We start from the raw sequence: 8,939 nt of genomic DNA on the forward strand, positions 1-8,939 counted from the left end.
AGATGCAAATGTGCAGAAAAACAGAACCGTTATGAGGAGACTATTGAAACTGTAGAATATGCATGTATTACATTGTAATTATTCCATATGTTTAAAAATTTAAGTAGAGACATGGAAGATAGACATTAAACTCTAGAGATGAAAATTGTAATGCCTGCAATATAAAATGTGGTGGGATTAATCGCAGGTTTGACATCACAAAAAAGAAGATTCATGAGTTTGAAGACATTAATGAAAACCTACCCGAAATCAAGCACAGGAAAAAACAAGACTGCCAGTGAGCTGTAACTACCTTCAAGGAGTCTGCTATGCCTGTAATAGGGGACGAAGGGGAGGGGGAAGAAGTTTGAAGAAAAAGCTAGAAAGCTTTTAAATTTGATAGAAACTATAAACCCATAGATCTAAGATCAATGAACCCCGAGCACAAGAAGCATGAAAAAGCTACACCAACGCACACCAATCGAACTGCCGAATACCAGTGATAAAGACAAAATGAGACGCGGGGGGGGGGGGGGGGGGGGGGGGGGTTGGCACTGTTTGCAAGTACGTTGTAAACAGCTGCAAAGGTGAGAATGATACTTCTTTTAGAAAACAATTCAGTTGATACGTCAGTAGACAAACATTTAGTGTTTTAGAAAGGATCCGGACAAGCTCAAAATTTTATGCCCAGAGAAAATACCTTTCAAAAAGAGACAAAATACTTTTTCAGACAAAAGCTGAAAATTCATTAGTAGCAGAAACGTAATACAAGAAGTGTTAAAGCAAGTCAGGTTTCCCAGGCAGGAGCCAGCAAACTATGGTCTGCAACCCGTTACTTTACTGTCTGCAATATTAAAAAAGTTTCTACATTTTTCGAAGGTTACTTGTAAAAATACCAAAAATATCTTCAAGAGACGTCAAATGCTTTATGGGGGACAAAGCCACCTCCAATTAGGAACCACTGACTATACCCCAGTTAAAATGCAGAGTTGGATTAGATTTTTAAAAAAGCAAGACCCAATTATATGTCACTTAGAAGACAGAGATAGGTTAAAAATAAAAGGATAGACAAAGAGATATGGTAACACCAATCAAAAGAAAGCTGAAGTGAGTATTGTTAGACAAAGGAGATTTCAGAACAAAGAATATTGCCAGGGATAAAGAATGTAAAATTATACAACCACTTGGAAAGTACTTTGGCAGTTTCTTGTAAAGTTAAATATTCGTCTATCATATGGTCTAGCCATTCTACTCAAATATTTACCCGAGAGAAAGGAAAATATTTGTCCATGCAAAGACTTATAAAAACGTTCACAGTAGCTCTATTATTTCTGTAATAACCAAAGTTAGAAAGAAAATGCCCATCAACAAGTGAATGAATTGGTACATAATAGAACACATACAATGAAATACAACTCAACTATAAAAAAGTAAACTATGAATAAATACTACCACATAGATGAATTTGAAAAAAATCACACTAAGCCAAACAAAAGGTACATTCCATGTGATTCCACTTATACATAAAATCCTAGAAGATGCAAACTCATTTATAGAGACAGAAAGGTCACTAACTGCCTGGGGTAGAGCGGGTGGGGGAGGGGACAGCAGGAAGCAGAGCTTACCAAGGGCACCATGGGTCTCGGGTCTCGGGATGGCGGCAACATCTTGATTCAAGATACGGTTTCCTATGTTTACGCCTTTGTCAGAACATCACATTCTACATTTCAAATGCATGCAGTTCACTGTATGTCGTTGATACTTCCATGAAGCTTTTCTAAAAGTTGGTATCAAAAAAGTGAGAGTAATAATATCTTTAATTTTATTTCCTTCTAGATATCTTAATGTTCTCTTCCATATGTTGGGAAAATTGGGAGAGCATGTAATAGCTAGGGTGATTGCCGCCATGACAATAATGCCTTTTGGGACCCTTGGGCATGTTTGATGTTTAAATAAACCCCTGTAGTTGTAAAAGTAGTTCATCGGGAATGCTGACAATATCAGGTAAAAGGGGATATTTTCAGTTGGATACTGTGTTTGGAAATGTTTGCCAAATAATAATTGCTTTTCAACTAGAAAAAAAATAGTTGACCAGTAATGTTGAATATTTAGTAAAAATAATGTTTATGTGTTTTTCAATACATCAGTGAAATCAGTAGAATGCCTTTGGATGACAGATTTATTATATTTATGTTAGTTGATAATTAAAGAAGCCAGGTATTGGGTACATGGTGGTATTCACTATACCATTGTCTCTATTCTTGTATGTGTTTGAAGTTTTCCATCATGAAACATTTTTAAAATTAATATTCCCCAGCAATATGGTGTCTGTTATCAATAAATCCAATTCAGTTTTGTGTGAAGTTACATTTCTACAATGTAACGTAAGCCAGTGCTTGCCTGATGTTGCTACATGTACCCAGCATTCTCAAGCCGTTACGCAACTTGCTCATGTCAAGTTGGAATTTTGAAATCAGTGTTTGGTAATACTGAAAAAAATGTGCTACTGTGCTGTCACTCTGTACAGTTTTTAATTAATTAGCTGAGATTTAAATTTATACACACCATACCTAAACATGCTGGAAGAATATATGGGAGTCATTTTCTGTTTCACAATATGCCAAATGAGGAGACAGAAACCAAAATATCCTAGTCAATTTCTGTTCCATTGACTATTAATTAACAGTGGCTACAGTTAATCATGGTATTTGTGGCCACAGGCACAGTCCTTGCTCAGGCTTTAAGTAAGTTGCTCTGGTATTTTCTACTGAAAAGATTTGCTGGTTTCCACCCCCAGGCAGGTGTGTGTGACCTGTTTACAGAAGCACTATCCTGTGCCATTTGATTTGTGTGTAGAGGCAATATGAGACTTTGCTCAGTCTCATTTGAATGCAATGATGAGATTTTCCAGATCTACATGTTAAATAGGAGCGTATAGCTACTTAGTATCAAAGTCATAAAAATATACTTGAATATGTGTTAAAACTTCCATTTTAGCCAATATTGAATGCCTATGCAATATGCCAAAGTGTTGTGCTAGGAACGTTCACATCTGTTTTCTCATAGATTGCCGTGAGGGTTAAAGAACTTGGCCATGATCATGGAGGTTTTTAGTGAAGGACTCAAAGAAGAGAACCTCACTGTTGCAACATAAAATGCCTTTGCACTGCACCATGATTCAAATCATTAAGAGTGAGATGAAATTTTCATGATTAATAGTTGCAATTCGCAATAATACTAATATGATTTATAAGGTTCACATTAAACTATAAAGTATTCAACATTTAGTAATTTCTTTTGAAATGAAGCTTATTTAATACCAGTGAACCGAAAACCCTACTAATATTCAAAACCCTAATTTATTTGGCAATTGGATGAATTTTTTCCACTAGTACCACATTGCCCAAAAGGCTGTGTTTCATCAAAACAACAAGAAATATCTATTAAAAATCAGAAAAGTCAAATCAGCCTAAAAGATTTGCATTAAATAAACAAGACAGGTAACCAACCAGACGTTTTTATTTTTTAAAGATTGTGTCAATAATGTCTGAGAGGCAGGCCGGACGCCTGACCCTCTTGCGGGTCCTTGCTTCCAAGATGACCAAGAAAAGAAGGAACAGCCATGCCAAAAGAGGCCACAGCCGTGCACACCCTACTCGCTGCCCCGGCTGCGCCCGCTGCATGCTGAGACCAGGCCGTTAAGTTCGTCATGCGGAGGAACAGCAGAGGCCACAGCCGTCAGGGGCATTTCTGGGACATTTCCCAAGTGTCTTTGGCACCTATGTGTTTGCCAAGCCGAATGTGAAACTACGTGACGATGGGAATCGTGCCATTCACAGCAAGGTGGCAGGGATCGTTCCTGTGAACCTGGGAGGACCAAACAGCCCCCACCCCGATTTAGACTTGCGGGTGCTGCCACATGCCCTGCACCGAAGCCCATGCAAGGAGCTAACTCCCTAAGGACTGAAGAAAAGGTCTCTGGAAAAAAAAAAATGTAAATTGTACTAAAAAAAACATGTGTTGACAGAACTTGAGGCAATCTGTCTGCAATTGGCCGCAAGGAAAGTGACTCACCTTCCTCTTGCTTCATCCCAAGGGTGTGGCGTCTGTTTTGAACAGTTCAGCGAGACCCAGAGGCCTCTGGAGGGCTGCTTTGGAGAACATAGGTGTGTGCACTGTGGCCAGCAGGGTCCTAGCAACCGCTACATCCACCTCGGCTGAGCGCCCGTGGGTTTGGGTTTTTGTTTTTTAATGTCAGGATTTCTGTGTAGTGTTGAACTGAGAGCCAGGGAGTCTCATCCTAAGTTTGTATTCCTCTCCTTAGGCAAACTTTAGTTCTGCTGAAGTGGCATGCAATTTTACTTTTTATTGCATGTTTAAAAATGTTTATTGAGGCCCCAGTGTACCCACAGCTCCATGCAAGGCAATGGGTTGGTGAGGGGAGTGGGAGGAGGGGACAAATAGCTTGGAGTGTATACCTGGAGCATTCCCTGTGGGCACTCTGGAGTTCGGATAATTTTAGATACACCGGGCATACTGGTAAAGTGGCCCCACAAGAGTTTTGCCACGTTTACTGAGACAGCTTACATAAGGCAGAACATCCTGTGGGAAAAAGGAGTGAGCTAGACCAATACTACAACCATGGTCGGAGTGAATGAAGGAGGGCTTCTGAGTATGACGGTAGGGCTGTAACTCACCTTTGCCCTGGCTCAGATGCCTGACAGTGTATCCGATGCCCAGGGAGTAGAGGGTTCTAAATGAATATGCTTGAAAGCTAATTCACTCACACACAAGGCTGAAGCAACCCTCCTTTGGGACCCCCCAACAGTATGTCGCAAAGAAGAAAGCAATTCTTTACTACCTTTGAACCTAAGCTTATGATGATAATCTTAGAATACAGGACCCAGAGGAAGAATGGAAGAGACACAGTGGCTCATTTGTCATCTGGGACAGCAGTCTAGCTACACTGGGAGTGACTTTGTTACCAAGCATGTGAGAAACATCCCCGGGGACACAGAAGTGCTTCATATTAACAGTCAGGAAGTTCTGCTGAAGTTACAAGTTCTGCTCTTGCTGGCGGGGCAATGAATCACTAAGATTCACAGACTAATGATATTGTGACCTCATTTGTATCTGAGGCCTGGTAGGACCTGGGGAACTATGGGTTATGTAAAGAAGAACCAAACAGTGTCCCTACTTTCAAAAAGGGCCCACTTTAGTGGGGAAAAAGACATATTCGTAAATGTGTCTTTTGCATAAATAAAATGCGATGCACTTACTGTAAGCTGAGGTAATGCACTAGGTGCCTTATTGAATGGCACATAAGAGTGTTTAGGTCCCATTCTGTAAAAATTGGGGCACCATTAAATGTTTTTAACTAAAGGAGAGTTACTTATCAGATCTATATTTTTGAAACATTTCTGAGTAGTTGGTTTGGCAGAGGATTGAACGTGAAGTTGAAACCAGGGAGACCAGCAGTTCAAGCAGAAGTCAAGTACAGCCTAAACCAGGTCCATGTCAGTGTGAGTAGTGGAGCGGGGGAGGTCAGACATGTTTAAGAGGACTACATATCCTATTAAATATTTAAGCGATGGACAGTGAAAGCTTTTAAAATAACTCCCAAATCTCCGGAGGCAGTATCATGTACGTTAAAAGGTACAGACTCTCAGGCTAGCCTGCCTAGATTTGAATCTTGTCCCTGCTATTAATGGGATAGCCCTGGGCAAATTATGTACCTTCCCCACCTCAGTTTCTTCATCTGTAAAGTAGGGATGACGCTAGTGCTGAAACACTCCATACAGTCATTGTGAAGAGATAGAACTTAATACCAAAAAGTACTGAGCATAGTGCCTCGTACTCACGTTTGTCTGCTACCATAATTTTAGCTAGAGCAACTAGCTAGAGTGGATGGACGGTGATAACAATAGGTGGATACAAGCTTGGGAAAGTCAGGGGACCAAGAAAATGGTGAGTTCGCTTTTAGACATTGAATCTGGAGCTTCTGACACACAGTGTTCACTAAGTAACAGGAGGGAGCAGGTTTTCTAAAGCACTTGACTGTGTTCTGGGCGCTGTCGACAACTGCTTGCCTGCATAATCTCTGTTAATCCCCCTATAATCCTGTCAGGTAGGTAGTATTGTTTGCATTTGACAATTTCTGTAGCAGAATAGTGAGCAGGTTTGTGGCTTAACAATACTGACGAAGGTCTCGTTCCTAGAAGGTGCAAGAAGTCCTGACTTACTCTGCTGGGTGTAAGTAGGAAAGTAGGCCAGCCGAAATTTGAACCCAAACAATCTGATTCCAAAATTGGCATGCTGACCCACTAGAATGGTTGGAACCATCTGAAACCTCTGACCCCTAATATCTCTTAATACTGGAGTCTATTAAGATATGGTGTCCTAATTCATAGTGTTAGAAATTTAATAATAAAAACCTGTCACTTATTAAATGGTTACCACGTGCCAGGCAAATTACCACCTTCAATCTTCCCAATAACTCATCAGAGGCATCATAATTAATATTTTACAGCAGAGGCAATCAAGACTCAGAGCTGTTCAGAACTTGCCCTCAGTAGTATAATCACTAAGCAGCAGAGGAGAGGTTTGAGCTCAGGTCTGCTTATTTCCAAAGTCTCCACAATCTACAGCAATGTAGCTTCCAAATGTAGCTGTGTTACATTTAGTGTGTTGCATCGTTGTGTTTCATGATACCATGAGTCTCATGAATTCTACAACCAACTTACCAAGTTTGGAAAACTGTTTTAGTTATGGAAGCATAGCTAGTAACTGGAATAGTATTTGTCAAACTTTAACATAGGGATCACGTGTAGATTCTGAGACCTTGTCCTGAATGAAATTTCCAAGGGTGAGTCTCAGAAATCGAATCTTTGAAAGGACCTGATGTGACTTTGATCGGGTCCCCTGAGGACCATACTTTGAAGAGCACCATAAGGGATGGGGCTAGTTCAGGTAGCCTTGGCCTCTGCGCCCCCCGCTTGAAGTCTTATTGCACTTGCATTGTCAGTCCACACAGCGTATTGCCTCTTGATTATTATTTTCAATCTTCTACCATTAATTTAGCCGAGGGAAGCACTTAATTAAGAACCTCGAAGCAGGGTGTCCTCTGCCTCCTGTTTGGCTACGTGTTGTTTCCCGCTCTGCAGCCCTTTGCACGGATGAAGCTCCCAGCAAGGCTATGTGGTAGGACTTGTAGTGGAAAGTCAAGTGCGACAGCTGCACAAGAGGGCAAGGCCGTTGCAGCGCAGGGAAAAGGAGAGATCTGGCGTCAAGTCCTGCTCGTGCTTCTCGGGAGCATTGGTTTGCTCCTCTGTGAAGCTGGGCTGCCGGAACCTACTTGGTGATGTTGAGAGATAATGTGGTATGCAGTTAGTCTTTCAGTTGCAATAATGGGTGGCTATCATCAAGGAATAATTTACCTTACTTTCGGAGGGGCAGATCATAGAAGTATTACGCTGCATGTACAAGAAGGTATATCATTTCTCAGGAATGTACAGAAAGAGACTGGCAAGATTAAACAAGTTTAAGTCTGCAATTCTCCATGTATAACAACATTGCTTTTATTGCAACCCATCTTATGCTGACTCAAACTGGACATTCACACTTGGCCTGTATTTCACAGCCATCTCTTAGTCACTGTGTCCTGCAGACTATGACGTGCTCTTTCACTTCATGGGCTAGGCGGCCAGCTTGATGTAGCCCCAGGAAAGAACCTGAGCTCGTAAGACTCAGCGGATTCTTGATCCCCAGAAACTGTGAAACAATAAATGTTCTGAGCCACCACGTGTTGGCATAATTTGTTATGTGGCACTAGATACCTAATACCATGACAAGAAGAAAAAGAAACCCTTTATCTTATTTCAGCCAGTGACATTTTGTCCCGCAGCATCCAAATTTAACTCTGAGGCCCTCCCTCCTCCAGTTAATTTGTAGAATTAACCTAAAGAAGCAGCTTTCAAGCTGTGTGTTTGGCGTCTTGAGAACTGAGAACTGGAGGAGACCAGAGAGAGCAGCTTGCCCAGTCTCTGCATTTCACAGGTTAAAGTGAGAGCTAATGTTTAGTGCTTCCTATGTCAGGGCATCCTGTGAGGTATCTGTCTCATTTTATAGGTGAGTAAACCAGGTCTATACTCCAACCACTTTGCTTTCCTCATTCCACTGTTACAGAATGCCTTTCAGACAGTTCAATTACAAGCATATATCGATGTTTTAATACAATCTTACACATGAGGGAAAATATCTGTAGCATCCAAATAATCACCTTGGTAGAGACATTTCAGGAAAAGTGAGGGGAACAGATCATAGTTAAACTAGTTACACAAAGAAACGAATGGTTGGCTAAAGCTCAAGTACCTCTTGATGGACTTATCTAGATGGCCGGTGACTGATTTCCCATAATAAGTAAGCACTTGCCCGGGCAGTCCTTTTTCCATGTGTTGCAGATTAATATGTAGTAATTACTTATCACCCCTCATCACTCTCAAAGGCACCCAGACCTCATCTGTGCGAGTGTGTACAAATGAAGAAACTGAAGCCCAAACTTGAAACATCTGTCCAAGGTCCCATGGGTAGGTGGGTAGTGGCAGAGGTGGAATTAGAACTCAGCTCAATGTTGTATGTAACCAGCTGTTCCCCTTCCCCACCCCCCACCCCGTAAAAAGCTATGGGTCAATTTATGGGAATCAAAGATCTGTAAGATACTCCTGTTTCTTTCTGCCTACATAGCTCTCAGCATTTAAAATTTTCTTGGGAGTTAACTTATGGAACTAGCAATATTTTTTAATTCTGTATTTTAGGTTTCTGAGGGTTATTTTTCATTTACTGTCATGGGAAGGAGGAAACAGCTGATACTTCCCTGAATACTTTTGTTCCCTTTCTGTAAGCAGGAATTAAGCAACTACCTGCCAGATTTTATCATTACAATGAATGTCAGCCCAACACTT

This window comes from Desmodus rotundus, chromosome 4, assembly GCF_022682495.2.
Source record: "Desmodus rotundus isolate HL8 chromosome 4, HLdesRot8A.1, whole genome shotgun sequence".
Lineage (NCBI taxonomy): Eukaryota > Metazoa > Chordata > Mammalia > Chiroptera > Phyllostomidae > Desmodus > Desmodus rotundus.